The sequence below is a fragment of the Cornus florida genome, unplaced genomic scaffold (assembly GCF_030987335.1).
Source record: "Cornus florida cultivar Cherokee Brave unplaced genomic scaffold, ASM3098733v1 CherokeeBrave_3.0.0_Hap2_Chr06, whole genome shotgun sequence".
NCBI classification, from domain to species: domain Eukaryota; kingdom Viridiplantae; phylum Streptophyta; class Magnoliopsida; order Cornales; family Cornaceae; genus Cornus; species Cornus florida.
The window spans coordinates 98,423,596-98,451,128 of NW_026775576.1; the positions used below are offsets into that span (position 1 = coordinate 98,423,596).

The 27,533-nt window shown below is 37.4% G+C and overlaps 1 pseudogene; it reads left to right on the forward strand.

The window, feature by feature from the left end:
• The first annotated feature begins 21,794 nt into the window (after positions 1-21,794).
• LOC132315161 (small nucleolar RNA R71) lies at positions 21,795-21,893 on the forward strand (annotated as a pseudogene).
• The last annotated feature ends 5,640 nt before the right edge of the window (positions 21,894-27,533 follow it).

Below are 27,533 nucleotides of genomic sequence, written 5' to 3' on the forward strand. Positions count from 1 at the left end.
ATTAATGTTATGCGATGATATGCATGCTATGACTATGTGTGATTTAGTTCATTGTTAAGTTTAAAAAAATCGGTACATGGTTGAATTATAGGCATGGTTGATTTGCCAAAGTATAACTAAATATACTTAAGGAGGCATGGTTGATTTGCCAAAGACATGGTTGAATTGTCGGCATATTGCCCAAGTATAAATAAATATATTTTTAACGGCATGATGGATTTGCTACAGGATAATTGAAAACAATTGCTTTGTTAAATTTGTTATTGACTTTTGGTATTGCATATAAATTAACGTTACCAAATTTGTTCGCACTAGATGTATAGAAATTTTGTGCGATAATCCTATGGAACTTGAAGGAATAGGGATCGTTACCTTCACTACATATTAGGTACGATTGAGTCGTTGTTAGATACAACCTAGGAGTGGTACAGTTGTGGGGTTTCCTAAATATAAGAACTTTGCTTAGTGTTGGATGGATTGGAATGTGGTGGAGCCTATACACAGAGGCTGCGTTCACACGAGAACGGAAATGAATTTTAAAAGCAAATAATTCAGAGTTTCGTGAATTCCGAGGACAGAATTCCTTTTGTTAGGGGGAAGAATGTAATACCCCTAATTATAAAAAGGATATAATTGGAATTTATTTATTTATTTCATGTACATTTTTATTTGATTATGTGGCTATGTGTTTATGTGGCAAATTGTTTATTTAATTAATTGTTTTATTTAATTGGATTGTTTGTTTATTTAGTTATTGTGTTTGCCTGTTTATTTGCATTTAATTGACTAATTGTTGTTTAATTGAATTGCTTGATTTAATTGGATATTTAATTGTATTTTATTGAATTAAATTAGTTTTAATTTTTAAAATGGCTTGTTGGTTTTTTTTTTTTTAATGAGTTATTTAGGTTTAATTATCAGTGTTTTCAATTATAAGGATAAATTAGAGTATAATTCTTTTATGAAATCACGTTTTGAGCCGACTAGGTTTTTATTAGGTTTTTTCGGCTCTATTTTTAATTGGACTTAGGGTTTATATTTGCCTATAAATATATGTCATAAGTTTGCTAGGGTTTTAGAACCCTATTCACGGCACAGTAAAGGCAAGAGACATAACATTGAGTTATGAGGAAAACAGAGAGATTACGGTTGGGGTTTTGACTGTGAATTAAAGGACGGGCATAGGAGGAGGGAAACCAGAGCAGTAGGAGGCTTGACGGTATTCAGAAATTGCTGAAAACTTAGAGACAATGCCAAAATTTCATAACTGAAATCACAGGCAAGTTCTTTTCTTTCTCTCTTCTGTTGGCCTGTGTTCTGTGCATACCTAGATAGTCTCTAGGGTTTTAATTAATCATTAATTGAATCTTGCATGTTTATAATATGTCAACTTGATCATCTGTATGTGTTTATCTTATCTGAAATAATTTTTCCAACTTTGGTGTTCATCGTCTGTTTTAAAGCATGCAAGTTTATACTATTTTACTTATTGTATTAAGTCTCACTATTATAAAAAAAGGACTGGGATGGTACGAGATATATAATAGATTGTTAAGATTAGTTTAGATGAAACACAGTAAGGTTGGAAGCAGCCGGAGACGAAGCAGATGGTCGGAAACGGAGGAGAAGTGGACCAGAGCTCTCAAAGGAGGAAAGAGACGGCTCCAGGAGGTTGGGAGCCGACTCTCCCCTTCATAGAGCTGGCTCCAAAGGCTAGGGAGCCGGTACTAAGGTGTATAGAGCCTGCTTTATTGATTAGAGAGCAGGCTCCCTTGGTTTGGCCTTGTTTGGTTGCGTTCCGGAACTGTTTGGACATTGTTTTGGGCGTGTTTGGGATTTTGAATTGTTTCAAGGATTGGACTGAGGATTTTAAAAGTAATTTCAAGGGATTTTAAACTCTCTAATTGTATAATTTGATCCATAGTGCAAATAGAATAAACAGTATAAAAATAAGCAACTTTGCACGCTGTTAACGGGTAGGAAAGACTAAGTTGTGTAATCGTGTTTTAACAATTGAATGGATTGTAGCATGGACTCTAAACATGGTATTATGTTATATAAGGACCCACAATGCATAATTTATCTCTATATGCTAATGGTGTTCACAGTGTGGATGTTTTAGGCATTGTCGTACACTGTTGACAGATATAAAGCATTTAGTTGCTTAAACTTATTTTAGCAACTTAGGTGACAGGAGTATGATTTCTAAATGTATTTTAGAGGCATAATAGGGTCTTATACATATTAGATTTTATCATGTTTCTCTTGGATTTTAATTGAAGAATTATTAAAATATATTCTGTCAATTAGCTGGAATTATGTATTGGATCATAATTGCTGAATTCTTATATTAAATTCTGTCAATTATCTGGAATTATGTATTGGTTTATAATTGCTGAATTCTTATATTAAATTTTTTCAATTAACTGGATTTGTGTGTTGGATTATAATTGCTGAATTAGTATACTAAATTCTGTCAATTATATGGATTATGTGGATTAGTAGGTATTTGCATTCATTACCTATATTATCAACTACTGGAATGTATGGATTGTATGCACCGGTATGGGATCGTGGCAAACTAGGGACGGATTAGTTTCAAAATACTAAATCCTACCTATGCTGGAATAAGGGAATTGATTATAAAATAAATCATACTTATATTTTAAGTCAAAGAAGCTGCACAAGTTGAATGACTAATTGGATTACTTATTATTTATATATAAGTCAAAGAAGCTGCACAAGCTAAATAACTAATTGGATTACTTGTTATCTATGTTAAGTCAAACAAGCTGCACAAGCTGAATGGCTAACTGGATTTCCTATGGATGGATAGGATAGGACTTTAAATATATGATTATGGTACCACGAGATGAGCTTAAGTCTCAGGCTTATTGGTTAGGGTGCGTATATGTGTTAGGATGCGTAGCTGGTTATGATGGTTGAGGTATACCCTGTTAGGTCTAAGTACTTATGCCCACCTTTGGGTGCGTTTTTGCATGTTGCCTTCTATTCAGGTTAAGACCTCCATTGTAGTCCAGTGAGAGTCCTGTAGTGTGGATATATATATATATATATATATATATATATATATATATATATATATATATATTTACGGACTATGTAGATATGGTTGAGATATCTAGGATATATCTGCGTATCGGGTCTCTATTTGGATTGTAGTTAGGATAGAACTTATTCTTGGGCCTAACCCGCTATTATTTTTTAGGTAACGGACGGTTCCAAGTCTTAGAGCTTGATTGTGTTGAACAGAGATGGCTACTCATTTTTCTGACGATGTAGGATTTTCCTTCACGGTTTAGCATTGGATTTTCTTCAGTTGTTGTTTTTCAGAGTTGGAGTTTTATTAGGGGTCCACCAGATGGATTTCCGAGTTGTATCAAAAATGGAGAAGTTGAATGTATTAGAAGAGTTTCTTATTTATAATATTTATTATGAGGTTTCGATTTTTGGATTATCATTGTAGTTTCTTTCTAGCAATTTTATTTATTCATGTTTATCTTAATTGTATTCTGTGTTCGTTTATTGCTAATTGGTTTGATATCCTCGGGTAGTCGGGCGTGGGCCTGGCCAACTCGCATCCAAAAATCTGAGGGTATCACATCTGTTGCCTTGATAGACAAAAACTGAGCCATCTTAGTCAATCTATCAATAATGACCCATACGACTTCATTTCCACGCTGTGACTTGGGAAGTCTTGTCACAAAATCTATGGCAATCTGCTCCCATTTTCACTGTGCTTCCGGCAATGGCTACAACAAACCCGCTGGTCTTTGGTGTTTGGCTTTCACCTACTGATAGGTGAGGCATCTAGCCACAAACTATGCAATATCTTTTTTCATTCCAATCCACCAATACTGACGTCTCAAATTGTGATACATTTTAGTACCACCTGGATGAACTGCAAAGTGGGAAGTATGAAACTGCCGTAAGACGTCTTCATGGCAAACTGTAGAAACAACCAATAAACCCCTGAACCGTAGACCTCCATCAACATGCAAGATCCAATCTTTCACTATCTCACCATTGGAGATCAAAGTGTGAATAGCATCCAAATTCGGATCCTGTCTCTGGGATTTAATCACTCGTCCGACGAGAGTAGGATGAGCCACAAGACTAAACGAGAATGCTGACTCGCTGCCCTCATCATCATCAAAGCAATGCAATTCCATTTCTGCTAAATCCTCAAACATCTTCTGAATGGCTAATCCGGCCAAAGTCCCACGAGATTTTCGACTTAAGGCATCAGCTACCACATTTGCCTTACCCGGATGATACTACAAATCAAAGTTGTAATCCTCCAAGAACTCAACCCATCGCATCTATCTGTTGTTCAAGTCCTTTTAGGAGAAAAGGTACTTGAGACTCTTATGATCTGAAAACACTTTAAATCTCTCGCCATACAAGTAGTGTCTCCAACGCTTCAAAGCAAAAACGACTGCCACTAACTCCAAGTCATGAGTAGGGTAGTTAAGCTCGTGCGTCTTCAACTATCGAGACACATAAGCCACTACTGTACCATCCTGTATTAACACATAACCCAAACTATCATGTGACGTGTCACAATAGATCACATAACTCAAGCCACGCTCGGGTATCACCAACACTGGAGCCGTAGTCAACTTTGTTTTCAACTCTTAAAAGGAAGACTCATAGGCTTCGTTGCATACAAATTTAATTCCCTTCCAGTTTAATCTGGTCATTGGAGCTGCCAAGCGGGAAAAGTCCTTCACAAATCTATGATAGTATCCTGTGAGGCCAAGGAAACTCCGGATCTCAAAAACATTCTTAGGTTGATCCCAATTCAAAACTGTTTCAATCTTCCATGGATCAACTGACACTCCACCTTCCGAGACAACATGTCCCAAAAACTTCACCTCTTGTAACTAGAATTCAGACTTCTCATATTTAGTGTACAAATGATGCTCCCGTAGAATCTACAACACTATATTCAAATGGACCTCATGCTCCTCTTGAGTCCGTGAATACACAAGTATGTCATCCACGAAAACTACTACAAAATGATCTAGGTAATCATGGAAGACGCGATTCATTAGGTCCATGAATGCCGCCGGTACATTAGTTAGACCAAAAGGCATAACAAGGAACTCATAATGTCCATACCGTGTACAGAACGCTGTCTTTGGGATATCCTCATCCCTAACCCGCAATTGATAATAGCCTGATCTCAAGTCAATCTTAGAAAAATAATTGCCCCCTTCAACTAATCAAACAAATCATCTATCCTTAGCAAAGGATACTTGTTCTTGATGGTGGCATTATTCAGCTTTCGGTAATCAATGCACAACCTCAAACCATCTTTATTCTTAGCGAACAAGACTGGTGCGCCCCACGATGACACACTCTGTCGGATGAAACCTTTCATCCTCAAATCATTAAGTTGTTTCTTCAATTCCTCTAATTCAATCGGTGCCATACGATACAGTGCCATAGAGATTAGCGCGGTACCAGGCATCAAATCAATAATGAACTCCACTTCTCGGTGTGGAGGTAACTTCATCAAGTCCTCTGGAAACACATCCAAAAAATCACATATAACCATTGGATAATCAACCCCACAAAACTCAACATCGTCATCGGTAAAAAGGCTAGCCAAGAAGAATCCTTGTCGATCCCGACCTCTAACACCATAGAATGAAGGAATAAGAGAATCATACCGATCTCCCATAAAACTAAAACAATCCCCATCTGGGGTACACACTGAAACTCTACCCCTGAAACAATTGATAACAGTTCTGAAGGACGACAACCAGTCCATCCCAAGAATGATGTCAAACTCTGTCATCGCGAGAAAGATAAGATCGAACTCAAGTACTCGCCCGGCAATGGTGATGGAATAACTCCTACAAACTCTACCAAGAGTGACTGAACCCCCAATAGGCGTGTCAACACAAAGCAGTCTGTCTAACTGACTGACCTCTAACCCCAATGCCCGTGCAAATGATGAAGCAATGAAAGAATAAGAGGCACCATAATCAAATAATACTCGAGCCCAAGAATGGAACATAAGAAACATACCCCTGACAACTGATAGACTAGATGATGCCTTAATTGGAGTGACTGTAAACACAAGACCCTGAGTTCTCTGCCCCTGAGAACTACCTGTCTGATAACTAGACTATTGAGTAGGAACACTCGAAGAAACCCCTCTATCTGGTCGAGAATTCTGAGCTGTCATAGCTGGCTGAGATGGCTGAGGTGGTGGTGGTAATCGAAACCCTGACTGAACCATAGCAAACTGCTTCTGCTGTGAACCTCTACCCCTGCCTGAACCACTGCCCCGCTGTGGACAATCCCTCACCCTTTGGCCCTGCTGGCCACACCCGAAACATCTACCTGAACCTGCTTGAATCTAAGCGCACTGGGTCTTGTGGTGTCCCAACTGCCCACATCTGAAGTAAGTTACCTGAGTCTGAGTGCACTGGGACTTAAAATGTCTTGGCTGCCCACTTCTGAAACAAGTAACATTCTGTCTGGAAGACCTAATAGACACTGAAGCTGTGGGTGCGGATCTGGCTGACTGGTGTCCCCTGAACCCTGACTGTTCATTCTTCTGCTTCTTATGTGATTGACCCTCTGAGATAGCACTCATACTCTAGTTGTGCTTGTAGGACTCCCTCATAGCCTTACTGTCCTTGCTTTCAGCCTCAACCACTAAGGCTTTTCGTACCGCCTTTGCATACTCTGTCAGTTATCAGGCAGCCACAATTGGCCTTATGGTAAGATCAAGGCCATCGACAAACTTCTCTATGTTTCCCTCCTCGTCATTAGCAATCCCTGGTGCAAACCTCAAAAGCGACGTGAATTTGTTTCTCGTACTCAGTTACAGTCATATTCTCTTGCTTCAAACCATCAAACTGCTTCTTTAACTCTCTCCACTTACGCGCCAGAAAGCACTTCTCATAGTACAGCTTCTTAAATGTGTCATAAGTCATTGTATCCAAATTGTGGGTATGAGAAACAGTCTTCCACCAAATCTTAGTATCCCCAACAAAGTTGTAAGTTGCCAGTGTAATCTTCAACTTGTCCGTCGCCAAATTCATAGCATTAAGATGCTTCTCCACCCTATCCATGAAACTATCCACAACGAGCGAATTTGGACCGCCCTCAAATAGAGTCGGTATCAACTTCACAAACTTAGCAATGTGATAAAGAGTATCATCTATCTCATTTGTCTTTGGAGGTGGTGGTGGTGGTGCCGGTGATGGCACAACCTGTGACGATGACTCTACTGCAGTCCGAAACACATAATGAAAGACTACTTGTACGGCCAACTTGAACTGCTCCTCACTTACCTGAAGAGGTGGATCAACGGTCCACCTCACTTTTCCCCCTCTTGGTGGAACCAAATCACGCAACAAAGCGTCTTCTTCAACTTGCTCCTGATTTCTTTTTACAAGATTGGAACTAGAACCTTCCCCGGGATCCCTTCTTGGCGGCATGATGCTATAAGACGAGAGAATGGATCAAAACAATGACACTTATACACACACGAGAACCAAGTCCTCACACAAATAACTTGATAAGAAACGATAACACTTAAACACTTTCTATATTCCCGGTAAAAGAAACCCAACCGATAATAAACATAATCATGCTAAGAACATACAACAATGCTAAGCACTTAGCACGTAATCATATAAACAGTTAAACAATTAAGCATGCCTTTCAAATAATTAAACATCTTAACACATAAACACATAAATATGCAATCACGTATGCAATTAAACAAGTAAACAAATAACTTAACTCCCTATGCAATCCTAGGTAGGCCTCTATCAGTTGTCCTAATGGTATTTGAACTATGGCTCTGATTCTAAATTTGTAACGACCCAAACCCGTAGGTCCGAATCGTTAACCAGGTCCTTACTTAAACCCGAGGTACCTAAGTGAACGCCATTAAGTTCAGTGCTATTACATCATTATATATCTTAAATATGATCCATTAAAACCCTATGCGACCTTCCAAGACTCGTGGTTAACTGTGCTTGAAAGAGGAAGCAAGAATCATAAAACAGCAACAAACCGGTCGACCGAAATGGAGCTTCGATCGATCGAAATAGCTCCTGTACCGGTCGACCGAAATGGCCATTTCGGTTGTCCAGTTGTGACCCAAACAGTAGCTGAGGCTACTGGAATGATCGGTCGACCGAAATGATCCTACGAACTGCTCTTTCTGCTGAACTGCCATGAACATGAAAATTATGCAAAAAGATTGCGATGGCACCTTAAAACTGGATAAATCACTTCCATACATATATAAATTCATAGGATACAACTTAGCAACACACAATAACATCATAATACATGGTCTATTACATGAACTAGTAACCTTAATCAAAGTACTTAGATTAATGCCAATTTATAATCCATGATGCAAAAACCAAATATACAAAAGAACCACCATTTACAAATTCAATAAGTAAAGCTTAGACTATACATTAAGAATATGGTTCATCGCTCTATTCAAAAGACTTTAAAATAATAGTCACGGCCCAATCTAGAGTTGAGGTGGGCTGTCATCTGCCACTTCTTTTCCCAGACCTGAAAAATGTTAAGATGAAGGGGTGAGCATAAGCTCAGGAGGTGTCTAAGACACACCTCTTATGACCCCTGAAGAAGATAGGATCATGCCAATTTCGAAAAAAATACAACAATAGTATCAATGGCAATAATCCGAGTCACAACAAAACATGCCGTGCTTTAGGATGCAATGTCATGTAATGTCGCTTCCCAAATTTCTAAAACAATTCCGTTTTACCATTCTAAATCGTTAATGCAATTCGGCCCATAGCACTTTATGGCGCCAAGAAGGAAGGGTTGGCTAGCTTTCCCTGACCACATGGCACCTCCACGGCGTTGTCTAGACCGAGGTAGCTCAACCTTCCCCCTAGATTACATTAACACCATGGACCATGTGACGGCCCTGGTTTTTTAAGCTAGTGCGTCCTATAATGAACCAAAGTTTGACTCGATAACGGATCCAAAATGAGGAAGCGAAAACATAAACCAGGTCTCTAGGGATATACAACATCCCTAGGATGCCAAAGTGACCTTCCATGAGGCTACGGAACTTCACGAGAACCGATGCGAAATAAAATATCAGAAAAAAGACCAAAAAAAGCCCCCAAGGGCAAAACAATCTTTTTACATGGAAGCAACGTCTGTGGAAATGTGCATCTTTCCCAAGACACATCCGTGACTTCCCATGAAGTCACGGAACTCATAAGAAAGCATAGCGGAAGCAATTTAAAAAAAAAAAAACTGGACAAGTTTAGCCTCAAGGGCAAAATAGTAATTTTTAGCAAGATTTTGGTGCTACCGAGCACACCATTGGAAAGACAGCGAAAAATTAATCAAGTTAGATTCAATAATCACTTGATTTGGAGTCTGGATGGAAGAGAAATTTGACAGCAATGAACAGTAATTTGACAGCAGTGAATAGTAACCTGGGCAAAATACTAAAATCGTGTGCCGTTTTGAGGCACTAAACGACATTTTTTTGGAAAAACACAAAGAAGAACCCCCCCTCAAAATAATTTTTCCAAGCTGACCACTTCAAAAGAAAATTTTATTTTTGACGTGAAATTCCCAAAATGCCTTTATAACAGACTTTTTCGAAAAATGCATATGCGCACATAAAATCAGATTTGACACAGGGTTTTTGGGTTCTAGATGACATTTTTTTGGAAAAACACGAAGAAGAAACCCCCTCTAAAATCATGTTTTCTACCCGACCATGTCGAAAGAAAAAATTAAAATTGCTGCGAAATGCCCAGAATGTCCATAGATCAGATTGTGAAGAAAATGTCAAAAATAAATCCATAGAGTGCTCATTTTGTGAAATATGACTCTAAACCTGAAAATGATCACGCACACAAACGTAAATAGTGATTTTGAGAGCATGGGAATGGTCCGTGGGGCCCGAAAATGGCCGATGCAAAATACGACCCCCTGACGGCCAAAAATGGTAAAAATGAACTAGAAATGGAAAATTTTGAAAACCAAAATTAACAAATGATTTCAAATTACAGTTTGACCCTTGGCCACATTTTATACATGATTAATGAGACCTTATGGAAGAATAAAAATGGAATTCCCACACCCGATGCAACCATGTTGAAACTATAACTTGTCATTTTTCTATTTTTTCATAATAAACCTTGAAAGTGATGGTGGCTTCCCGAGCGTGCGCACAAAATAATGTACAACACTTTGAGCTTAGAAATTAGTGTCAAGTAGGCACTATAATTTAAATTTATAAACCGTTTAACACCTATACTATGTAGTATGAGTGAGAAGGGATCGTCCCAAGGGATTGAGAGTCGTACTAGGTTGAGGAATCAAGATTAGGGTTAGTAGGTCGAGTGATCAAAATAGTGGTTGATTGGTGGAATTCAACTAAGAAGCAACTTAAACTAAAGTAAACAATAATGCAATAAAGAGAATGAAAAAGAGAGCGATCTTGGGGTTTAGAGATCACCACCAAGCATACTTTTCTACACCTTTAATGAATGATTAATGAGGGAAAAAACATGTATTGCAACAAAGTGTGTGTGTGTGGTTGTTCCAATAAGCATGGATGACAAATTAAGCATATATTGTCTAAATAACATGGTGGATAGCACAACATATCAAATTAAGCCATTATTCATTTCTTTAAGCTCACAATCCAAACACATCACAAGGTCAGAGTTATATGTTACTTGCTTTCATAAGTATGAAACATCAACAACAAACATGGATTGTCCTCCCATTTAACAACTACACTACAACTAAGCTAATGACATGAAATTAAACTAAGGGAGAGGTACAATCCATCAAGAAATAAGCATGAACCATCAAATAAATCACAAGAACGTGTCATTAAGTACTATGTATTGACAATCTCTAGTATAACATCAATACACATAGACACGCATCAATGACACAAGAAATAGAGACAAACACATGAACATCTATTTTAGCATATATAGACATATGGATAGAATGAAATGATCAATTGTAAGCATTAAACCATACAAATCATTGAATAAACAAGATCTATATATATAAAAGTGTCAAAACATGTATCACAATACAAATCCCCTTAAAAATACATAAATCAAGAAGTAAAAAGCATGCTTAGGGCTAACTCTAGCCCCAAGAAGATGTCTAGCCACTCATGGATGATGTCCTCTAACCCTCAAGGGCAAGCTCTATGGAAGAAATCTACTCATTGGTTGATGAAGAGTCTCCAATGGTGTCTCTAGCCTCCTCCTCTCTTTTGTTTCCTCACTAAGTATTATCTTCTCTAAGTATATGTATATGTGTAAAAGTGGCTCATATTCTTTATATAAGTAGGTCAAAAATCACCCCCAATAAGCTGGGCTCGTACACCAATAATCCTCTAATGATTGGATATGAAATAACTTTTAATGAGCTGGAATTTGGATTTTTCTAAGGATTTGGGAAGTTCGATCGATCGAACTTGTGGTGAGATCGATCGAACATGGCTGAGATCTATCGAATTAAAGCAGGATCGATCCTCAATGGTGGCGCCTTTTTGGATAAAAACAAATCTGAGATATTTTGAAGATATTTTGGGAAAAGGACAAAAGTGGTTGGTAGGGTGGTACAGCTGGATAAGATCTGGCATGTGGATAAGGACAAAAAAGTTCGATCGATCAGAGAATGATGTTGGATCGATCGAACTTTTGGGATCTCTGAAGATGACATCATGGCTTGGATCAATCTTGGAGTACTGAGATTGATGAAAGTTGGATCGATCGAACTTTTTTTGAGATCGATCGAAGTTGCTGAAATTCCACTTTCTGCTTCCTTTTGCTCTACTTTGCTCATTTCTTTGATTCATCCCAGAATTGCTTCATTTCTGATCTTATTTGGCTGAGTTAGCTTATTTTGGGGATAAGTACTTGAAAATAGAAATAACACGAAATCAATACAAAACGAGAAAATAAGATAGATAAAGGTTCTAGAATACCTAAGCTTAAGGGGTTTAAATACGCACTTTTCAGCGCTCATCACACCCCCAAACTTTAATATTGCTAGTCCCTACCAATGAACTAGAAAGTAAAGGAATGAAATGAACAACTATACAACTGCGAACTAGAAAGCAATAAATGGATAACGCCACTTTCGTAGGGAACACGATTGCATTTAGCATATGCAACAAGTCTTTTAAACCCCTAGGTTACCCCTAATGGACAAGTGAAGTCTCGTGAGGGTTTCCAGAAATGATACCCACAAACATGAAACTCATTCTTTCAAAAGAGGCACCAATATTGCAAACAAGCATTAGGAGAAAACTACCTCAAGTATGCAATTTTTCAAACATTTTTAAGTAATCTCTCAAAATCTCAACATCAAGTAAGAAAGTATGGTCCTCCACGCATCAAGAAAATGATCATGCAAATCAAAACAATTCTAGAATCCTTTTTTAGTGGACCGGCATCAAATATGTTGCTATCTTAGCCAACTAAAGAATTAATCATATCCTTACCCTCAAACTAGCACATAAATCTAGTACCGATCATCAAGACAAAAAGTGGACCTTTTATTAAAACTTTATTGTTCTAGGTGCGCTTATTCTTTTCACTCGATTTTTTTTTTATTTTTTTATTTATTTTTTTAAGGATCAAAGATGGAAGCATGGTTGATCTATTAAGCTTTCTAGCGATCTATGAGGTCGAGCGTTAGGTCAATGACTCCCAAGCCAGACGGCTTTAGGGCACTAGGTGTTCAAACACCCCTAAGGACTTATAAGCTCAAATCAACTAGGCTACAAATCAAAACAACCTCCATCTAATCATTTCCTACTTCTCACCTTTTAGGAAAAGTCCTCACTTTTTATTACTTTTGCAACTTTTTATTTTTTATTTTATAAGCAAGTTCAATTATTAACCTAGAGTTTGGGCCCTCCACCTTTCGGTGCGAGAAGTTTAGTGTTTGATGAGCTAGAATCCCGGCTACTTAGTAAAAAAGGGGTTGTTATCCACCTTTATCAAGAATGAAAGCTTTCAATGCACTACTAGCCCAATTGGGATATAATCAATTCAATAATCAACAAAGTATGTACCCCATAAATGAATGCTAGTGTGCGCCTGTGCTAGTGTAGAATCCTAGGGTGAATCTCAAAACAATCACAAAATCATGATGATGTCGACCACAAATGCAAGCAAAACATCAATCTTTCGAAAAAATTACTCCTAAATGGCATTCACAAGGCATACAAGGAGTATTGGACTCTCAAGTCAAGCAATTTTTAAATTTTAAGCAATATAGTCCTCAAAAGATCAAAATCATAGCTAGTTTGGACCAATCATAGAAAATTCACAAATACACAAGTTATGCTCAAAATTTTGAATTTAAAAACAAACACTGCAAAACACCATTACCCCTAAACTTAAATGGCACAGTGTCCTCAATGTGCAAAGAGAACAAAAGGGAAAGAGTATACCAGTGCAACTAAGGCAAAAAATGGCTGAGACAGAAGTATCCAAAAGTAGGTGGCATAGCCCCCCCCCCCCAAACTTGGGATTAACTGTGGTCCTGAATTTGGCACTTGGATAAAACTCATCAGATAACAAAAGGGATAATAACAGTGCACAGTGGATATGTAAGTATAAATGGAATAGCAACTGAAAATAGAGAGAGGTAAAAGGGTGGTCATGAAAATCGGGAAGTACTCTCTTTCTCACTGATGTCACTGGGATGCATCTGATGGAGTCAAACAGATAGATATAAGAATATGAAATTACGACATCCATACAGAAAAATATATAAATAAAAAATAAAGTACAGTACATCTAGTATCAAAGCTGACAGATACGGCTACAAGAATAATATAACAGTATCAAAAGTATACAGATATGACAGATATATGGAAAGATCAAGTGGAGAAAGTAGGACGGGCATATCGCACTCCGCGGATGTCTCTGGATAGGTCTCTGAATGCGGTCATGACATCCGTACGGAAGAAAGCAATATCAGCTCTAATAGAGACAGCATTTTCTCAGAGAGAGACATTGTCGGCGCGGATAGATACTACAATATCCTCCAAAGCCTGGAGTCGCTCTCCAAAGCCGGGTATGTGAACAGGAGCCTCAAGTGTGGCTGGATCGGTAGAATCATGATCTTGAGCCTGCTCCTCATCATGAATGGGTGACCCAACTGGAGAGTGCTGCTATGTGTCCTTTGCAGGCTGCTCCAAATCGATGTCCATATGTACGGTAGCCAGATCGACTGGTATATCGTCCGCTGTCAGGTCTGTTGCTGCGGCTCCCTGTTCCTCTGCCTCTAGATCCTCAGCTGCCTCGACAGCATCGTTCCGCAGACTCTTGATAAGAGCGTTGTAGCTTTTATCCCAGTCCTTTTTCTTGAAGGAACAGGCCCCAGACTCAATCTGCTCCCGTGACTGGAAGGAATAGCGCTGGTCTCGTAGAATCTGGGTGATTATGTGGCCAAATGGAAGATACTTAGCCCTTTTGGGCTTGGCCTTGCTGATGTGGTCGACATACAACTTCATCATGACGCTCCAGATGAGTGCTGGAATAGATAGCCAATGCCCTATATAGAATGCGTATGGACCTGTCAGATAGTTGCCGCGCCTCTGTGTCTTATGGCCGGCCATAAAGATGTTACGGAACAGGACAGAGTCGAAAAACCACAGGTCATCTGGAATATAGGTCCTGGTGGCATAGGTCTGGCCACCCGCATAGTGACCTGTGAGTAAAACGGCCATGTCTGCATATGTGGGCCTGTAAAGAGTGGGATATGTGTCCTGTAGCTCTGGAGGGCAGACGTGTGGACACTGGCAACATCTGGACAATGTGTCCACAGTGATGCGGATCGGGTAGCCATTAATGGTGGTCTGCAGCTCTGCCAGGTTACTCGGGGCAGGCCTAAGGTTCTGGAAGAACATCCAGACTAACCTCGGGTACACTAGGTATGAGACAGGGGCTAATGTAATACCCCTAGTTTTCAAAAGGATAGGATTGGAAATTTAATTTAATTTTTCACTGATTAATTGATTTTGTTTTATGACTTAGTTATTTTGTTTTCTTAAATGATTAATTGTGTTTGCTTAATTGATTTAATTTATATTTGCGTGTATTTAATTTACATGTTAATTGAGATTGTTTTAATTATAACATTTGATTTTATTTAAATTAATTGCCTTAGTAATATGTAACTTGGATTTACCTGTTTAATTACTATACTTATTGAATTATTTTATTTAATTAATGCAATATTTATTTATTTTCTGTATGATAACTTAGGGTTACGGTTATATTTTTTTTGGCTTATAATTCACGTATTGGTGAGCCGCCATAGGTTAGAACTGAGATAGTTTCATGGGCCGGTTAGGATGGGGATTAGGGCTTAGTCTCTGATTATGCGTGGACTAGGGTATCAATATACACCTATAAATATAAAGTAATACATGATTTAGGGTTTGGAGATCAGAATAAACGTATGTTCTGTAAACTACAAACAGAGCCCCAAATTGGTAGTGAAAACCAGAAAGATACAGAGATAACCGGAGTGGGAGTTTGGGTGGTTCACAAAACAGAATCAAGGAGGGAAGTTTGGTGTGTATTACCGGACTGCAGTAGGAGCAGCAAGGGTGGTTTAACACTCAGAGACGTGGAATTAGCTTTGCAAGTTTGGGTTTCAAAGGCAAGTCTTATTCTATTCTTTCCCCTTAATTCGTGTTCTGTGCATGCCTGGTTAGACTTCAGGGTTTTAATAAAAGATAAAACGGATTGACACAAACATAATAACATGTTTTCCATGCAGATATGAATTTATTTGATCTCAGTGAGTTAAATGTTTTGCATACTGGTTGATTTTCTGCTATCTGTGTCTTTTACGTTTAAGCCTGTTTTATTGAGATTAGTAATATGATTGGATGCCTTACAATTATTCTGAGAATGAGTTTAATCCCTAGAACAAGATTTTAGAACAGTATTTAATGGCATCAAATTAATCTGAACTAAATCTGTCGCAGCTTGTTTAAAATTGGTTAATAGAGGTGTTGTAGTTGTTGCTTTAGAACTTGTTTTCCTACACATGTTAGGGTTGGATCTCAGTGGTTTAAACTTGTTTAGGACTAATATTGAACCTAGAATAAGAATTAGAACATACCACAGAGGCTCTGTAATCACCGGAGTTGGAGAAGAAGACGCAAAAACAGACGATGGCATCTAAGAGAGGAAGAACAGGCTCCTCCTACTCTTAGAGCCGGCTCCCAAGGATGGGGGAGCCGGCTCTTGGAGCCTAGAGCCGGCTCTCCCTTTAAATAGAGCAGGCTCTCAAATTTTGGAGCCTGCTCTTGCCCAGAAATTACATTACTGTGTGATTTTGTGCGTGGTTTTGACTGTGCAGTGTATTAGGACTTCGTTTAAATTATTTTAAACACTGTAGGGAACTATTTTAAACCTAAACTTAGTCTTTAGGAACATTAATTTAAACTGGGATTAATTGAGGGAGAAATATAAAGTCTAAAGGAAACTTAGTGTAGTGTACACTGTTGTATCCACTGGAACTTAACAAGTCGTATGGATGATTTAATTGGGTAAAATTGTATTTTTCCACAGTGTTAAGTATGGTGAATTAATTAGAAATCAACTATACTTAGGTTGGGTTTAATTGACACTCAAATTTCTATTAACTGTATCAATTCGTGGATTATATTGGAGGATTTGGTAGGTTTATATACCGGAGCTTGGCAAGGTTGTTATGTATGATTTAAATATACATATAAATCATATTTCTATAGTATTTGAAGTATTGGGAATTAACTAATTTTCCTTATGCTTAATTTGGATTTATTTGATACTTAAATGGTACTAAATTGTATCAATTCAGGGATTATGTTGGAGAATGTAAATGTGTGCAAATTATGTATCAATTTACATTATTGGAGTTTGGATTTTGGGCTCTGCATTAAATGTCTAATATTTATGTACATGAATTAATTTGTCTTGTGCATATTATGGATAATAGTTGATGGTTATTTAATATTGATTTATCAACTATGTTAACTGGAGGATTGTATGTACCGGTATGGGACGGTGACATACTAGGTAAGGATTAGTTCAAACACTAAGTCCTACCTAATTTGAAATGAGTTGGATTAACCATAAAAAAGTTAAGTACCGCTTATATGGATGTATATGAACCGGTATGGGATGGTGTCATATTAGGGATGGCTTAGTTCAAAACACTAAGACCTACCAATATTGGGAATGAATTAGTTCAAAACACTAAGTCCGACCCAATTTGGATTCAGGTATGGATTAACCATAAAGGTTAAGTCCATCACCTACATATGTCATATCAATTGTGAATTGAATGATCTACTATGGTTTCCGAATGGATTTATTATATAGATATCAGACCACTACACAGATGAATGATATTCTGTATTAGGAGGAGTACGGACTTTATATATTTATTATATGTGCCATGGTATGAGCTTGAGTCTCAGGACCATGGTTAGGGCGCGTATATCGCCTAGGATGGACAACTGGACATAGGTGTTGTTCCCTGGTAAGTCTAGGTACTCATGCCCACCTTAGGGTGCGTATTCGCATGTTGCCTTCTATTCAGGCTGAGACAGACCTACTGGACTAGTAAGCGTCCTATAGTGTGTACTATATATACATATATGGACTACTCTAGATATTGTTGAGTCTTTCTACGATGTATCTGCGTATCGGATTACTGTATGGATCGTAATAGATCAGGGCTTGCATGTGGGTCTAACCCACTCTATTATTTTTCAGGTGTTCGGCATACCAGGCTTAGAGCTTGATCGGGTTGATGCAGATACAGACACTCACTCTTCCGGTTACATAAGATTTCCTTTCTATTTTAATTTTGGATTTTAATTCTGTAAATTTATTCAAGGATTTGGGATTAGGGGTCCATTAGGTGGATTCCCGAGTTGTACGGTTTTAAATTATATTAATTTATTTATTTCAAGTTTGAGGATTCTTATGTTAGATTTCTTTCAGCGTATTATTAATTTGTTCTTAATTCAGTTTTTTTTCTGCTTGTTTACATATTAATTGTTTGGTATCCCTCGGATCTGTGCTCGGACTTGATCACCCGTGGCTCTAAAATCGAGGGGTATCACAGCTAGTATGGCTGAGATGCCCCTCCGGAAAATATCATCATATGCTGACCGGGTAAGCACCGATCGGGAAAAAAAGTCTGTGTCAAAGATCGACTCATACGCCACTGAAAGGTGTGAGTATCTGTATAATGGTCGGTCTAAATCCTGGGCTGGCTGAGCTGGCTGTGATGGAGATGGTATGTGCTCAGCCTCAGCGTCACCATGTGAAGAAGATGCTCCGTCTGAAGACTATAGGCGGCTGTTAACTGGAGACTGAGGTGGAGTGGGCTCCTGGGCATGAGATGGACCCGCCTTGTAGTCCAAACTCGGCCTGCCGCTGCGGTGATAGTGTCCGCGAGCTACAGTCTTGACCCTAGCCATAGCCGGAGTGAAGAGAGAAGTGGAGATGCGAAGGGGGGTGAGATGCGAGTCAAGATCCGAGAGGAGAGAGAGTGATTCGACGCCTGGGATGCTCGCCAGAGTCTCGCCGAAGATGGGGAAGAGTTGGGATACAGCGGCGAAGGGGGAACGAGGGTCTGGGATCGATTCTTGTTGAATCGATCGAATGACCCTGAATCGATTTTAAAAACATTCCCTTGCTAGTTCGATCGATCGAACTGAATTTCAGATTGATCGAACTAACATCGATCTCTCCTCTTAAGTGACAAAGTATTCTTGAGATTTTTTTGAAAAAATAAAATAAAAAGTAAAATATTTTCAGGATTTTTGAAAAATATTTATTTAAATTATTTTTTTTTATATATATTATATATATATATATATATTTATAAAATAAAAAATAAAAATGACAATAAAAATTAAATTATAAAATATATATTTTGGAAAATAAAAATGACAATAAAAGTAATAAAATATATATTTTTTGAAAATTTTGAAATTTAAAACAAAGTCAAAATAAAGTCAAAATTGAAAAACAAAGAACAAAGATCGATCTCTCCAAGATCGATCACAGAATACCTTCGATCGATTGAAAATGCATAGAATTGGAGAAATGTTCGATCGATGAGACATGGAGGCTTTTGGATGCAAATTGGAAATTTTTCTAAGTGTTGGAACTGCAGATCGATCCAAGTTGAAGTTGGATCGATCGAAAAAGTTTAGATCAATCTAGGAACAAGTTCGAATGATGGAACAGAGAGCTGAAATATACAGGTTTTGTTCGAACCATTGGACAGAGAGTGATTTGGATGCAGGTGGATGCAGGTTGGAAGTTCGATCGATCGAACTTATGTAAAATGCTTAATTTCAACATAAAAGTGCATGCAATCCTAATCACAGTTCCTAGCAATGCATATGAACCCAAAGCCAATATCTAGACTTCGCAAGAAATGAAATTAAAGATAGAAATGAGGGAGGAATAGGGTTTTGACACCCTACGAAATGTCTTGCTAGTCTTTAGCGTCTCTAGCAAGACGTTGGGCTCTTTTAGCCCGGATCAAACATCTTGTAGTGCATCCTCTCCTCAATGGGGTGATAAGTGCTTTGAACTCCACCCAACAAATGGTTCTTTACGGAACTTGTTGGATTAAGCTCAAAAGACGTTTTCGGTCCTTGGTCAAAACAATCTTTGGGTTTCCATGCCCTTTCAAAACAAGATTTTGAAACAACTTTCTTTAGTTTCAAGGTTGAAGATGGACTTTTTGAAACTTTGGTCTCACACAAAAACTTAATTCCTTCACTTTTAAGGTCATGACATTTCTCTACAACATTAATCTTTTCATGCTTGTCAAATGAATTGGGGGTTGGATTAAAAATATTCAACTTTACATTCATGTGGCCAAATGAAATCTTCATTATCCCCGTCCTACAATTAATGTTGGCATTCGCGATTGCCAAGAAAGGACGGCCAAGGATAACGGGAATTTAACTCTTAGGATTTGGGACCGGTTCCATGTCAATGACAATGAAATCAATGGGAAAGAAGAATTTATCAATTTTAATCAATACGTCCTCAATGATACCCCTAGACTTTTTGATTGATCAGTCGGCAAGTTGTGAAACTACCGACGTCGGTTTCAAGTCTCCTAAGCCTAATTTGACATATACCGAGTATGGAAGAAGATTAACACTTGCTCCTAGGTCAAAAAGAGCCCGATTAATGATATGATCACCAATGATGCATGAAGTAGTAGGTGAACCGGGGTCTTTAAACTTTGGAAGAGTGTTATGCTGCAAAATTGAGCTTATTTGCTCGGTTAAGACCACTTTTCTAGGTGCTTGACTTTTGTTCTTCTGCTTTTGGGTGCACAAATTTTTCAAGAATTTGGCATAAGCCGGAATTTGCTTGATTTCATCTAAAGTAGAAGATTAACTTTCACTTGCCTAAACACGTCCATGATTTCATTTACTTTGGCCTTTTGCTTGTCATTTGAAATGGATCTTTTTAAGGCATCCGGAAATGGAGCTTTTGGTTCAAAAACCATTTCAGAAATTTTCTTTGAAGTTTCTTCAACACAAGAAGTTTTCAAATCATTTTGCAAATCTTTCTTTTCAAAATCATTTTTCAAAATCATTTTTCAAATCACTTTTCAACACATTCTCATTTATGTGGTCATGCACATGCAATGAAGGAGGAATAGGATATGAAATGGGACGGGTGTCAACTTGCGGTTGCATCGGTTCACTCTCTTCATTGGACATACCCACTTGGTTGTCCACAATCTTTCCACTTCTCAAGGTAGTCACCGCATTGACATGCTCTATTGTGTGACCTTCCGATGAGGAATGAGTCTCCACAACACATTGTTGCTTTTATGGGGCATTCAAAGGCATTTTCCCTTTCTCTCTTGTATTCAAAGCACTAGCTATTTGCCATACTTGGGTTTTTAGCTTTGCAATGGATTGAGAATGAGAATAAAGCAATTGTGTGTTTGCCTCTAAAGTGCCCAAAGCGGTCAAAACTTTCTCTTCAAAAGCGGGATTTCTAACATTTCCTTGGAAATATGATGGTTGATTAGGAAAATGAGAATTTGAAAATAGGTTTCCTTATGATTGGTATGATAATCTAAAACTTTAAGAATCGTGGCTTTGTAGTGGAGGTGGAATGTGTTTCCCTTGAAAACCGCTTTGGGGAGGGTCTTCTCCTTGGTTTTTCCAACAGAAATTCAGGTGATTCCTCCAACTAGGATTGTAGTGATTGCCATAAGGATTGTTCCCTTGATTTACAAATGTTGCATTTACTTGTTCATGATGCTCACTTTGCACATGTCCATGGGAACAATTAGAAGTAGAATGTAAAATACTTGAACAAGTTATACATGTCTCATTAGATGCATGATGAGAATGGTTAGGGAAGGAAGATACTTGATTCGTCGAGTTTTGGTTGATAAAAAATTGATCAAACCTTTGAGATAATGATTTCATCTCGATGGCAATTTCATTGGAGTGGTCGACTTGATGTAAGCCAATATTCTTCCTATCACTAGAATTTCTACCATTCTTCGAAGATAAAGTACGATGCAAAGAATTTTCACTCATGCTCTTATAAAGACGCCACACGTCATCCTCATGCCTATCAATGTAAGAGCCACCTATGGAAGCATCAACCATGCCCTTGTAATTATCCGATAAGCTCTCAAAGAAATATTGAACTAATTGCCATTTGGGCATGTCATGATGTGGACACTTCCTAAGCAATTCATTAAAGCGTTCCCATGCTTCATGAAATGTTTCCCCATCCCTATGTGAAAATTCCCTAATTGAAGTTCCCATGGCATTGGTCTTAGAAATCGGATAGTACTTCTTCAAGAACTCTTGTTGCATTTCTGCCCAAGAAGTTATTGAAAAAGGCCTAAGATTGTTAAACCAATATTTTGCCTTGTCTTTAAGGGTAGATGGAAAAAGTTTAAGCCTTAAGACTTCTTCCGGCATGTCCGTGTATTTCACGGTGGAACATACTTCAAGAAACTCATCCAAATGCTTATAAGGTTCTTCACTTGGAAGTCCATGATAGTTAGGAAGCATTTGAATGGTTTGTGGCTTGATTTCATAATGGTGTGCTCTAAATGGTGACAATTGAATGCATGTGGGCGCATTATATTCATTAGGCACATAGTGATCTTTTAAAGCAATGTGAGGATTAACAATTAGAGGTGCAACATGGGCACCTTGATTGCCTTGAATTATGGGAGGTAGTGGAGCATAGATTGGCCTTGGCATTCCCAATGGAACTTGGCCTTATTGTTGTGGTGGATTAACAAATGGCCTTGGCATGCCTAATGAAACTTGCATGTTATCATGATGCACATTGGGATGGAGGATACCTTGTTGGTCTATGTGGCCAAGGTCCTCCACATGGTCCTCATTGTGTCTTTCCATTGATGAAATGGATTGACTAGAATTACCTCTTCCCCTAGGGTTTCGAACAATGGATTCAAGATGAAAATTTAAAGGGACAAGAGTGGGTCTCAATGATCTACGACCATGCATGCACAATGCAACACAACAAGAAATAAGGACAACATTTCACTTTCACAACAAGTCAATAATCAACAAATTTCCTCTACATACAATATTTCCATACTCCCATGCTTTAACAATATGTAAGAAAAGTTAATTGCCTCCACGTGGGCTCACGATTTATCTAAGAATTTGAATTACAAGCCTCCACGTGGGCAGCCGATTTAACTAAGGGTTTGAGTAAGAAAAAGCTCACAAAGGTCCTTTAGCACTTCAACTCCAAATTTTTAGCTTTTAGCTTAGCAATTTTTTAATGATTTTTTTTTTTTTTTTTTTTGCCTTTTTCCTTGCTTGCTTAGCTCCTTTGCTTGGAATACTCATTTGCTCACCTTTTTAGCCCAATGCTTCTAGTGAAATAAGAACCAACATAATAAGTAACAAAAATTAAAAATAAAGCAAAGACACGATCAAAAGAGTACTAATTCCTAATTGATTCCACAAATACGATGTTGCCAATGAATTAATCCTCGGCAATAGTGCCAAAAACTATGGTGGCTTCTCGAGCGTGCGCACAAAATAATGCACAACACTTTGAGTTTGGAAATTAGTGTCAAGTGGGCACCATAATTTAAATTTATAAACCGCTTAACACCTATATTATGTAGTATGAGTGAGAAGGGATTGTCCTAAGAGATTGAGGGTCGTACTAGGTTGAGGAATCAAGATTAGGGTTAATAGGTCGAGTGATCAAAATAGTGGTTGATTGGTGGAATTAAACTAAGAAACAACTTAAACTAAAGTAAACAATAATGCAATAAAGAGAATGAAAAAGAGAGCGATCTTGGGGTTTAGAGATCACCACCAAGCATACTTTTCTACACCTTTAATGAATAATTAATGAGGGAGAAAACATATATTGCAACAAAGTGTGTGTGTGTGTGGTTGTTCCAATAAGCATGGATGACAAATTAAGCATATATTGTCTAAATAACATGGTGGATAGCACAACATATCAAATTAAACCATTATTCCTTTCTTTAAGCTCACAATCCAAACACATCATAAGGTTAGAGATATATGTTACTTGCTTTCATAAGTATGAAACATCAACAACAAACATGGATTGTCCTCCCATTTAACAACTACACTACAACTAAGCTAATGACATGAAATTAAACTAATTAAACTAAGGGAGATGTACAATCCATCAAGAAATGAGTATGAACCATCAAATAAACCACAAGAACATGCCATTAAGCACTATGTCTTGACAATCTCTAGATCTATAGCATCAATATACATAGACATGCATCAATGACACAAGAAATAGAGATAAACACATGAACATCTATTCTAGCATACATAGACATATGGATATAATGAAATGATCAATTGTAAGCATTAAACCATACAAATCATTGAATAAACAAGATCTATATATATAAAAGTGTCAAAACATGTATCACAATACAAATCCCCTCAAAAATACATAAATCAAGAAGTAGAAAGCATGCTTAGGGCTAACTCTAGCCCCAAGAGGATGTCTAGCCACTCATAGATGATGTCCTCTAACCCTCAAGGGCAAGCTCCATGGAAGAAATCTGCTCCTTGGTTGATGAAGAGTCTCCAATGGTGTCTCTAGCCTCTTCCTCTCATTTGCTTCCTCACTAAGTATTATCTTCTCTAAGTATATGTATATGTGTAAAAGTGGCTCATATTCCTTATATAGGTAGGTCAAAAATCACCCCCAATGAGATGGGCTTGTACACCAATAATCCTCTAATGATTGGATATGAGACAACTTTTAATAAGCTGGAATTTGGATTTTTCTAGGGATTTGGGAAGTTCAATCGATCGAACTTGTGGTGAGATCGATCGAACATGGCTAAGATCTATCGAATCGAAGCTGGATCGATCCTCAATGGCGGTGCCTTTTTGGATAAAAACAAATCTAATATATTTTGAAGATATTTTTGGGAAAAGGACAAAAGTGGTTGGTAGGGTGGTACAGCTGGATAAGATCTGGCATGTGGATAAGGATAAGAAAGTTCGATCGATCAGAGAATGATGTTGGATCGATCGAACTTTTGGGATCTCTGAAGATGACATCATGGCCTGGATCTATCTTGGAGTGCTGAGATCGATAAAAGTTAGATCGATCGAACTTTCTTGAGATCGATCGAAGTTGCTGAAATTCCACCCTTTGCTTCCTTTTGCTCTACTTCGCTCCTTTCTTTGATTCATCCCAGAACTGTTTCATTTCTGCTCTTATTTGGCTGAGTTAGCTTATTTTAGGGATAAGTACCTGAAAATGGAAATAATACGAAATTAATACAAAACAGGAAAATAAGATAGATAAATGTTTTAGAATACCTAAACTTAAGGGGTTTAAATACGCACTTTTCAGCACTTATCAAGTGAAAATGCATAGAATACAAATTGAAAGTCCTTAGCCCATGACCTCATTACATACATATCAAATACATCACAAATGTCGCACTCAAGTGCTCATTACATATTTAGAACCAAATATACAAGTGGACATATAAAGCTACAAAACATATCCGTGGCAGTGCATTGGCATACATTGTACATTTGGTGGTTAGACGACTTGAGTATGCATTGTTGGTATTATCGTTGTTTTGCTTGTTTTCCTAGAGGCATGATCCCACTTACTTGTACTCTATTCCTTATGTGAATTCACGGAGTCATAAGAAGTGTGTAATACCCCTAATTTCAAAAGGATAGTTAAATTGCATTTTTTTTAATTAATTGATTTAATTGCATTTTTATTTAATTAATTGTTTAATTGTGCGTGTTATTTGTTTTATTTTCATTAGCTGATTTATTTGAACTTTACTTCAAAAGTTGTTTGAATGAATTGGAATTTTGATTATTTTGGTTTGTTAATTAATTGTATTGTTAATTATTTGTTTTATTGAATTTAATTAAATTACTGTTTATCGTAGGGTTTTATTTTTTTAGGGTTTCACGTTTTTGACTGAGGTAGAGTATAATGGTATTTGTGTTTCCTTCTTGGATAGAAATTTTGGATTAGGGTTTTAGTTTAAAACCTTTAAATATATTATTAAGACAACTTAGGGTTTTAAAAAGTCTTTATACCACTCCTAGTCACGTATCAAAGATAAGAAAGAAACACAGTAAGAAAACAGAGACGTGAGAGAAACAGAGTAAGGCTTGAGGGGAATTTTACAGAGAGGATCAAGGAGGTTGAGTAAGGATTAAAGATGGAGTTATAAGAAGCTTAACGGCATTTAGAATTGCCGGAAAACTTAGAGACGACGCCGAGATTTCATAACTGAAATCACAGGCAAGTTCTTCTCTTTCTCCTTTTCTTTTTTTCGTGTTCTGTGCACCTAGATAATCTCTAGGGTTTAATCAATCAATAACTGGAAGATGTATGTTTAATATATGTCGTGTGAATGATCTGTTTATGTTGAAAATCAATCTGTTACAGTTCATGCATGTCTCGTTTCAGTTTTCTGTTCTTTAAGCATGTTGCTCTGTTATAACTTTAGTCTTTGGAATTGTTTTTAATCTCTGTAAATAAACCATGGGGATGTTATTGGGATTGATATAAGATCCTTAGGTTCAGTGGTAAAGAGGAACAGAGGGTTTGGAAGAGAACTGAAATTTTCTTAAATTAGTTTTCAGTGTTGTTCTTCAAGCATACTAGTTTAATGGCTTCGTTTAATCTCTGTAATTGGTTTCAAATTATTGTAATAAAATCTTAGGGATGATACTAGGCTTAAATAAGACTCTTAAATTAGTTTTAAAACCAAACAGAAAGATTGCAACTGGCCGGAGTTAGAACAGAGGTCAGAACGAAACTGAAACGGAGGGGAAGCTCGCAGAGGGAGAGAGAGCCGGCTCTGGAATGCCAAGAGCCGGCTCCCACCTGTTTAGAGCCGGCTCCAAGGTGGTGGTAGAGCTGGCTCTATGCTGATTTGGAGCCTGCTCTATTTTTCTAGAGCAGGCTCTTTCATTTTGATGCGTACTGTGTTTTTTCTTGGCTACTGTTTGGGCACTTGTGGTTCTTGAACAGTTTTAAAAATTTAATGGGCTTTTTAATAAATAATTTATGATGTAATAAAGGTCTTGAATTGCATCAAATACCCTCTTGGTAATAGTGGAATTGACAGTGCGCTATTTATCAACTTTGCGTACGGTTAACGACTGGAAGGAAATTGATTGTCTAATTTTGATTTGATAATTTAAGGGGCTATAATATGAATCTAAATTAAATTTTAGATGTATGATGAAGTCTTTTATTTAATAATTTGGACTTGCGGCATAGTGTGTGGCTCGGTGCTAAAGGATAAAACAGAAGATAAGTATACAACTCAGTACGCTGTTGCCGGATGGAAGGAACTAAGTCGCTTAAATTAATTTAGCGATTTATTGGACCATAATATTATTATAGAACTGATTTTAAAAACATGATAGGGTCATTGTTATATCAAATTTGAACTATGCATGTTTTGGATGTTAATTGTTAGAATATTAAATTATTCAATGCAGTTACATGGATTAATACTGGATTTTAATTGCTAGATTGTTAATCTTTTTTCTGCAATTATTTGGTTATTAGTTTTGGATTGTAAATTACTAAAATGTTATATATATGATGTAATTTACAAGGATATGGAGGATTGTATGCACCGGTATGGGACGGTGACATTCTAGGGACGGTTTAGCTCAAAACCCCTAAACCTAACCTAACGGATTTAAGGAATGGATTTATAAATATTGAATCCTAATTTTGTTTAAGTCATATCAACTGCAACTAAGTTGAGTGGCTTCCTGAATTAATGGATTGTAGTTAAGTTATATCAACTGAATAAGTTGAGTGACTAACTGGTTGGTTTATTGTATGTTAGTTTAATAAATAGTTGAACTACATACTCTGGATTTGGATGGATTTTAT